This window comes from Pezoporus flaviventris, unplaced genomic scaffold (assembly GCF_033815535.1).
Source record: "Pezoporus flaviventris isolate CSIRO_AGI_PZ_B2104156 unplaced genomic scaffold, CSIRO_AGI_Pfla_v1 ptg000046l, whole genome shotgun sequence".
Taxonomy (NCBI): domain Eukaryota; kingdom Metazoa; phylum Chordata; class Aves; order Psittaciformes; family Psittacidae; genus Pezoporus; species Pezoporus flaviventris.
The window spans coordinates 1,134,070-1,143,861 of record NW_026892594.1 but is presented as its reverse complement, the minus strand read 5'-3'; the positions used below and the strand labels follow the sequence as shown (position 1 = coordinate 1,143,861).

Sequence of the window (9,792 nt, the reverse complement as noted above, 5' to 3'; positions counted from 1 at the left end):
CACACTCAACAATCACTACAATTAACAACTTCAGTAACATTCTGCATTAATTTCAGGTATAAGTATTGGTCCCAAGCTGGTACTCCAGTTATCATATAAATCCAAATTATGACTGATGCAATTTCATATGTGAGGGTCCTGAAGGTTTGATCCGCCATGTCTTCTCTGGCTCTGGTGCTTTCTTTATTCTTGAATAATATATCCAAGCAGGTTGTTCCTTTATCTTCACTGCTGTAAAGGTGGTCAGTAATATCTGGTACAGTCTGCTCCACTTCTCCTGTAGAGGATCTCCTGAAAAATTCTTAACATAAACCCAGTCTCTGGATCTAAAAGGGTGAGTCAGATAATCCATGCCTCTCGCTCTTATCCCCAGTATTCTCTTATTTCTTGTAATTGTTTTCCCAGATTGACGAGAAACTCTCGGAGATAACCTTCTCCCACTTCCAGAAGACTTTCTCCTTTAAACTGGGACTGATAGGGTCTTCCATATAGAATTGTACGTGGCCTAGCCTCTTCTTTTGACCCAGGTTTAGTTCGAATTCTTAATAGACCCAGTGGTAAAGCTTGGTACCAATATTAATTCGTTTCTTGACATATTTTACTAATCTGTTGTTTGATCAGATGGTTCATCTTTTCTACTTGCCCACTGGCCTGAGGCCTGTACAGAACATGTAGTTGCCAATCTATTTCTAATTTTTGCTATTTTATGTAACTATTTTGTGCTAAATTGCAATCCTCGGTCGGAAGAAATTGCTTCTGGTACTCCAAAACAAGGTATTACACTGTTTAATAATGTTCCAGTTTCTTGTCTTGCATTATTTATTCTACAAGGGAATGGTTCTGGCCACCTGGAAAATGTATTTGTTAACACCAATAAATATTGGTGACGTTTTCTCAGTAACTCAGAAAAATTTATTTGCCACTGCTGTCCTGGATAACTTCCTCCCCAGTCGTACCAATTTGATTTCTATTTTCAATTTTAGTATTATTCTTGAGACAGAGCTGACATTGTCACTAATTGAGCTATGTTACATAGATTCCTTCCTACATTTTGTTTGTCTAAGTATTTATACAAAGAGTTGCTACCCCAATGAGTTTTATTCTGTTCCTCCTGAACTAGCTTCTAGAGGTGATTATAGGAAATTACAATTCGCCCATCAGGTATCTGAACCCAACCTTCTTTATTTTCCTGTCCTTTGAGATCTTCAGTCAATTTTCTATCCTTTTTTGAATATCTAGGTTCAGATTTCCCAATTGTTAGCTTGCCGTCAGGGATTAAGGACATGATTTTAGATTGTTCAGCTGCTTGTTTGGCTTCAAAATTGGCCAAATTATGTCCAATTTCCTGATCAGGGTCACCTTGTTGATGCCCTCAACAATACATAATAGCTACTTCCTCAGGTAGCTGAACAGCTTGCAATAGCCATAGAATTTCTGTAGCCTGTTTAATCTGTTTCCCTTGTGTGTTCAAAAGTCCTCGTTCTTTCCAGATGGCACCATGTGCATGGACCACACCAAATGCATATTTAGAATCAGTCCAAATATTTATCCTTTTGTCTTTAGCCAGTTCCAGGGCTCTCATTCAGCATGTTCCAGAGGTTTCTTTCAAATCTGGTCAGCTTGAATATACAGTCTCTATAGTGGGCAAGCAGTCATATGTCAATAGTTCTGTTGGTTGTTCCTGCAAAGGATGCTGGATTCACAACATTAGTTACCATGATTTCTGTATCATCGTGTTCCACAAAGGTGGCCCGGTATTTTAAAAAACATGAAGGAGATAACCAGTGGGCTTCTTTCTGTTCCAGGACTGCTGATACAACATGGGACACTAGCACAGTAACCTTTTGTCCCAAGGTAAATATGCAGGTCTCTCCAATCTTCATGACGACTGCTGTCACAGCCCTTAGGCATCTGGGCCATCCTTTGCTCGCTTCATCCAGCTGTTTTGAAAAAATACACCACTGCCCTCTTACAGGGTCCTAGTTTCTGAGCAGGGACCCCCAGAGCTATTCCTGTTCTTCATAGGAATATAGCCAAAGGATTTAGTCACATCCAGAAGTCAGAGCTGCAGCTCTCATTAGCTCTGTTTTTAAATTTCTAAAGCCCTTCTCTGCTGAATCAGTCCATTTCAAAGAGAGAGGAGTTTCTTTTAACACTTCATATAGGGGTCTTAACCAGAACACCGTAATCATGGATCCAAAGTCTGCATCATCCAGTCATTCCCAAGAGCATCTGGAGCTCCTTGATGGTCGATGGTGTGGAGTTTGACAAATGGCTTTTTTTCTAGCGGTTCCAAGTTCTCCCTGTCCTGTTATTTCATATCCTAGGTAGGAACCCCGGGTTTGGATTAGTTGGGCCTTTTGTCTGGTTACCAAATAACCATTCACCCCAGAAAATTCAATAATCTCACCATTCACCGGACACATTCTTCCTTTCTTTCTGTGGCAATTAATAGGTCATCCACATATTGTAACAGAGTCCCCATCTGAGTGGGTGGCTTCCATGATTCTAGTTCCAGTGATAACTGATTTCCAAAACTCATTAGAGTGCTTTAAACCCTTGAGGTAATACTGTCCAAGTTAATTGGGTTTTCATTCCTGAGTCAGGATTTTCCCATTCAAAAGCAAATAAATTCTGGTTTTCTTTCGCCAATGTTAAACAAAAGAAAGAGGCTTTTAAATCAAACATGGCAAACCATTTTAAATCAAACATGGCAAACCAATTTAGTCAATAAGGTATAAGGATCAGCTACTACTGGATGAATATCTTCTGCAAAATTGTTGATTGCTCTGAGATCTTGAACCAATCTGCAACTTTATTTCTTTACTGGCAAGACAGGAGTATTATATTCTAATTCACATTCAATTAATAATTTATATTTTAAAATTTATCATTGATTTTTAATTCCCTTTCTCTGCAACTTTAGGGTCTATTGTTTTATTCTAATTGGGCAGCACCCCCCCCCCCCCCTTTTATTTCTTCTTTAACAGGCAAAGCACTTTTCGCCTTACCTGGAACTTCAGATGCCCATACTCCCAGATATACCTGATTAAGGATTTCTTCTATGTCAGGGAGGCCCTCCTGTTCGCTTTTCTGTTGAATTAAAGATCAATTCAAAACTGCAATTAATTGATTGTGATTGTTTTTAACTCTTAATTCCATTTTGATTTCTTTAAATGTTGCTTCTCGCCCTAATAAAGATTCTGGAGAATTTGGCATGCATAAAAATTTATGCATTCTTATTTGTTTTCCCAATTTGTACTTTAAGGGTTTCAGAAAGAATGCCTTTTTTTTTGTTTTTTCTTGGTGGCCAGTAGCTCCCACATCTGTAACAAATTCTTTTTCCTTTGACTTAACAGCGCGTAAGTGCCTCCTTGTCCTGGGTTCAGCAGCAGCAGTCATTTTTCTCCTTCTTAGTAGCTGGTGCAGTGCTATGTTTTTGACTTTCGGCCTGGGGACAGTGCTGACAGCACTGATGTTTTTAGTTACTGCTCAAATGTTTGGTCTGGCCAATGACTTTCTAAGCCTCATGCTCTGCCAGGGAGGAGAGGAAGCCGGGAGGAAGCAGAGACAGGACACCTGACCCAAGCTAGCCAAAGAGGTATTCCATACCACAGCACGTCATGCCCAGGATGTAACTGGGAGTTACCTGGAAGGACTAGGAGACTGCAGGGTTGGACGAGGTATTGGTCGGTGCTTGGTCGGGCTGTGGGGGCGAGTTATTGGTCGGCGGGTGGTGAGGTGTTGTATTCTATTCCCTTGTTACTTCCTTTATCTTTATTATTATTGGTGGTAGTAGTAGTGCTTTGTGTTATACCTTAGTTACTAAACTGTTCTTATCTCAACCCATGGGAGTTGCATTCTATTGATTCTCCTTCCCATCCCTCCAGGAGGAGGGGGAGGGCAAAAAGGAGGGGGGGGAGTGAGAGAGCGACTGCGTGATTTATGGCTGACTTTGTTTAAACCACGACTGTTCTTTTTGGGGCCCAACATGGGGCACGAAGGGTTGAGATAATGACAGATCTGACCGGATTAATAGTCACTCGTCACAATGCTGATTTATTGGGTATCAGAGTTGTTCTTCTTGATCTCACAGCTTCAGACCGTTGTAACTTACTTAGAGCCGGTATTTGCTGTGTTAGTGTTTATCAAGTGTGGGGCCTGGGCTAAGGTTCTTGTCTCACTGTGCTTTATGGCAATGGCTTGTAATACGGGCGGGCTCCAGCAGCAGGGTGGGACGGACCTGGCCGTGGACTTGTACCTGGCCATCCGGCTGCTCTTCACTGGCCTGGCCCTCGCCCTCGCCTCTGTCTTTGTGAGGCTGCGGGGAGCCGAGGGGAAGCGGCCCTGGGGACCAAATGGCAGCAGGAGCGGGAGGGAGCGGCTGCTGGTGGAGGAGGTCGGGGAGGTCGAGGAGCAGGAGGAGGCGGCTGCAGAACAGCAGGCGAAGGCGGTGGAGGAGCTGAGCCCCGCAGAGGAGCCAAGCACCACGGCTGAGCTCAGCCCTGTGATGGCCAAGAGCATTCCCCGGAAGCCGCCCGCCGAGCCCCAGGAGGATGCAGGAGACCGTGAAGCATTTCCCAGCAAGGCAGAGGAGGAAGAGCTGGACTCAGGAAAAGAGAAGCTGGCGGTGGGAGAGCCGGCAAGCACAGCAGCTACACCAGCCCCAGTGACAAGTACAGCAGCATCGTGTGAGAGTTCTGGAGGTTTTGAATGGCTTTTGGGTATCCTTGGGACCTGCCTGCTGATTGTGATGGGGATCAGCATGTTGACACACACACAGACTGTGTTCTACCCACAACCATTTTGTCTGATCTCAAAAGTTAGGCAGAGTCGGGTTTTTGTCTTGTCTGGGGTTAGACGACGATATAGGAGGACCAAGAGGTTTTCCCCAAGGCTGGACAGTCATGAGTGGCAGGGTGTGTGGGACAGTATGGGCAAGTATCTAGTCCACTGGGCCCCTCCAGTGCTTTGGAAGCGTCAGAGATGGAAGGCAGCTGTATGGAGTCCCCAGCAGCAAGCTGCAGAAACTGCTGAAGGGGACAGTGGATATTTTATCAACGTTTTCCCATTTACCGAGCCCCCAGGAAACCCTCCCAGTTCTTTCCAATGTGCCAAAATGCACTGTAAAGGACTCTTTTTCAAGATCTCTCCACTCTGCTGATTTCCCAGTATCAGTCTCGCATTCACACACACACACGGGATCCCACAGACACACTCCACACAGTTCCAACACTTGAGACTAAAATTGTATCAAACTAAGAACAATTAACAGCTGTAACAGTCACCAAGACCAAAATCACAAGACCAAAATCATACCTATAACAAGCCACAACATAAATCAAATACGAGTAAAATCCAAAACCTTTTCTGCAAGACATTCACTGTGTCTTGCAGGACCCAAACCACAAGATGCCCTCTGCTTCTTCTTGGGGTGTATACCTAACAGACGCCTTTACCCACGAGATTTCCTATCTTGATATACAGAAGGCTTCCAAACCTTGCGTAGGCTTACCAAACCGATTTACCAAACCGAGATGCCCCCTGTACCTTACAGACTATACAAAGGAAAAGAATACCTTTTATGAGATGGTCCTTGTCTGCTCCCGCAGCGATCTGAATGAGTCGAGGGGTCCCTCCAGGAAAAACTCTCGAGGGCCCTAGGGAGCCCTGTCCTCAGCGGGTCCTGCAGCCGAGCAGAGAGGGTCCCACCTGGGGTGCCAAATTGATTTGGAGAAATCTCCAGGCACAAACTCGCCAGCAGAGTTTCAAGTTGACAAGCAGGTATTCTTTATTGCAGCGCCAGGAGACACGGGGGATAGCTCCTCCTAACGTGTGACCCCATATTACTACTCAGGCCATTCTTATATAGTCCCTGGGCATACATACATATTGATGAGGCTACACATGAATTACATCATTTCCCGGACAGTTTCCGGCATCCATACAAAATGTGATGGCGGTCTTTGAGGGTCGTTTACTTCTCCCAACAATCTTCATAACTTCTGGCAGCCTTTGTAGCACCAGCTTAATTAACATCACAGACGTAGCAATCATCCTGTCCTTCTACTTATCAGTTAGTTTAACTGTGCCCATCCTGGCCATCTGCTAGTCCCAAATACTTCCCATCCCCAGGTCTAGTTTTCCTATTCTGCTTTTCATACACTTTTTGTACTAAGGTCCTAAGGACCTAAAACTATGTCAATTACCTTCAAGCACCGCAGTTATTTTCCATTAAAAAGCCATCAAAATTAATGTTACTGAGAACTGATTACATTGTGTGCTTTTGTGCCTCCTTGCCTCAGGACCTCGCAGGTTCTGGTGGACACCAGCACTCAAACATCAGCAGGCATCACACTTCTCCCCATGGTGAAAGGCACCGTGGGAAGGTCCAAGGGCCTGGCAAGGGCCAAGCATGCACTCCAGCAAAGGGAGGAGCAGCATCAAGCAGCACCCACTCAAACAGGAGAGAGCCTGTATGAATTTCTACCACACCAACCTTCCCCAGCAGTGCAGAGCCTGGGGCTGATCATCTCAAAGCTTGCACAGGGGAAATGCACTTGGACTCGAAAAATCAATGGTCACAGAAATCATCTGCATTTCTATTTCCACCGCATCTGTTTTTCATTTCCTTTCCCATTGCCATCCTTACCTACTACTTTCTCCTGGTATCTCAGCTCCCCCCACACCATGTGTGTACTTGTTAAGTGGTTCGTGCTGCCACCATGCAGAGCAAATCACCAACCAGCTGACACCTCACATAGCCCCCATCCAACATCACCAACAGGCTCTGGCACTCACTGCAGCCAGATGCCTGGACAGCTACACGGTTATAAGGGATCTCTGTCTGGGTTGCCACATCCTTCCTGGCTAGCAGGGAGGACTGAGTTTGCTTTGCTTTGGGTCCAGCGGACGCCACGCTAGGGCAGGGGCTGAGCTCAGCCCTGCAGCACTCACCCCACGCCCCCATCTCCCGCAGCGCTCCCAAGGGCAGCATTACCCGCTCAGGGCGCAGCCCCCACCTTGGCAAAAGGATGTCAATGGCAGCCAATGACCATGTTCAATCTGCCGCCACCCCTCCCGCCACTGATCCCTGTAATGCAGGAGCGCTGCCAGCTCTCCGCCAAGTCCTGACAAGGGACTTGTGGCTGCTTTGGTGGCTCTTTGCCCTTCAGCATCGAGACTCCTGGACGCTGTGATTTCCCACACTCCGATGCTAAAGGCACCCTCTCCGCAGCTACTCATCTTGTTCTCATTCATCAAGTGGTCAGCAGAAAGTTGGGGTCTGGTGACCAGAGAGACCATAAACACAAGGGCTAAATCTGCAAACAAACCCACGGAGACTAAATTCAACAAAACCATCCAGTACATTGTCAGAAAAGACAAATCCATATCCCTGCATGCAGAAGCCAAAGCCACTTGGCAAACAAGTCTCAATAGAAAATGGCTCCGTTCATGGCAATCTCTCTGCAGTGAGACGTGATGAGCATCAGCGGAGAGACAAACATGAAGTACAACTGTCAGACCAGACAGACAGTATTTGGGAGCCTATGTCAGCAGAGCTGCTCCACCAACACAGCCAAGACCTGAGATCCTGCTTTTCCTCACCTTCAACTTGCATATGGAAGCAAGTTACTCCCCCCAGGGAGCCAGGAGGATCCACACTGCCTCCCCCTCTTAGGAACAACCCTTCCCATGGCAGCAGATCCAGGAGGGCACGGGCAAGCCCTTAGAGGACCCACTGGCTGCAGAGAAGTTTTCTCAGGTCACACTTTCAAGGTCTCCAATAAGAATTTAATTCAACAACCCAGTTACTGCATAGTAAATCCCCTGCGTACTAGGTACATGTCTTGATTGCTGCTAAACCTCAGCAAACGACTCTTAATCATCCATTGGCAATTAATTATCAAACTAGAACTAATTGCAACAGATAGGTAGCCGCTTAGATTGAAGTCACTTGTTTTACGTTAATTAAATATAGAGGTCCGTGAATTACACAAACATGCTCTAACCAACATACAGGCAGAGACGAGCAGTGGGGGGGGAAACGAGTTATTATTTATTGGCCCAAGAAAGCAGCCACAACAAGTGCAGGCTGCAGCATGACATCCTCAGCACAGCTCCCTTGGGCCTGGCGCTGGCAGCAGGGCGCTACTCCTCCACACGTGGGGTGAGGCATGAGCAAGTGAAAGCCTTGCGCAGAGCCCTCAGCACTCTCCTGAAGCGGGAGAGTCGTCGCCGTGGGGCCGCTCCTTGGTCTGGAAGAGTGGCAATGCCTGTGGAGGAAGAAGAGCTGTAGGCAAGGGACTTCCTTTGGCAACCCGTTCCAGTGCCTCACCACCCTTACAGTAAAGAACTTCTCCTTAACAGCATCCTCATTGGCCTCCTTCAGATACTGGAAGGTCTGCTAGGAGGTCTCCACGCAGCCTTCGGCCGATGGAGGGGAGGCTGGGACACACCCGAACTCACGCAACCACTGCTGCCGGTCTGGCCTGGGTGCCACCCAACTCGGGCAAGTACCTGGCTGGTTCTCCCTGTCCTGAACTACAGCAGGCGACGTTGACGGTGACTCCACATCCAAGCTTTGTGCCACGTCTGGCTCTTTCACCTGCTGCTGCCTTGTTCCCTGGATGACAGTCACAGCCTTGCCCAGGCTGAGCAGGGCAGGTACCTGCCTCTGTGCCTGTGGTGCTGCCTCCTGCTCGACGCAGGCAGGAGAAACTGGTGCCGGTTCCACCTCCTCCTGTGCCACTGGAGTGAGACGTGCGCGGTGCTCCTCTTCCTCCGCAGATGCAGCTAATGTAGAAGCTGTCGACTCAGTGGCTGTGGGTCCGGCTGGGATAGGAGACGTGTTCTGCAGGTCTCCACCTGCCTCCCCTGTCACTTCAATGTCCATGCTGCTGGGGAAGTCAGACCCCTCCTGGATATCGGCCTGGGGGTCCTGGAAGAGCTCTGGGACGGAGGGGTTGACCCAGAGGTTGCGTATGATGATCTCTTCCACTTGGGACAGCACTTTATCAATGTCCTCTACCCACTCTTTCTCCTCTTTGTCCACTGCCGCATCCAGCATTTGGGTCATGCCCTGAGGTTCCAGCAGCTGCTGGCTGGTTTCCTGATCCACTGCCACAGCCTAGACCAGAGGCTCCCTTGTGCTGAGCAGGGCTGCTCCCTGTGGAACCAACTCACAGGCATCTGGGCTGAGCAGGACAGATGCCTGACTCTCTGCCTCTGGTGCTGCCTCCTCATCACCATTGTGAGAAGAATCTGTTTCCTCTGCCTCCTCCTCGATCATATTCCAGAACTGGGAGCTTGCACTGACACTGGGTGTGACACGCACTTTTGCATCTCTTACTACGATGCTGTCGGAGGCAGGTGCATTGCACTGTGCTTCTGCTGCCAGAGCTTGACTGTCAAAGCCACAAGAGGCTGCGGTCTCTGCCTCCTCCTCAACAGCATCTCTGAAATGGACCTTCCTGAGGATGCTCTTGGGTGTGACCTTCATATCCATGTTGCTTTCTTTGTGGCTGTGCGGGGCAGGTGCCCGGCCCTGTGCTCGTCCTGCTGCAGCCTGCCTGCCGATGGCGGGAGAGGCTGGTGCCTCTATCACCTCGACACCAGCTCTGAAAGGAAGCTTCTTGACGCACCTGGATGGGAAATTCAGATCTGCGTCATTTTCTGCTGAGCTGTTCATGGCAGGTGCCTGGCGCTGGGCTTGTGCTGCAGCAGCCTGCCTGCTAAAGCCACGAGATGCTGGTGCTGGTGCCATGGGAACGAGAGGTGCCTGGTACTCCT

At 47.9% G+C, this 9,792-nt stretch overlaps 1 long non-coding RNA gene across 1 annotated transcript; it reads right to left on the bottom strand.

The window, feature by feature from the left end:
* Positions 1–8,042: 8,042 nt before the first annotated feature.
* LOC133276752 (uncharacterized) lies at positions 8,043–8,654 on the bottom strand. The gene is made up of 2 exons (XR_009745987.1): positions 8,521–8,654; positions 8,043–8,276 (listed from the first exon to the last, which is right to left on the bottom strand). It is a non-coding gene; the product is annotated as an uncharacterized LOC133276752 (long non-coding RNA).
* Between the last annotated feature and the right edge of the window lie 1,138 nt (positions 8,655–9,792).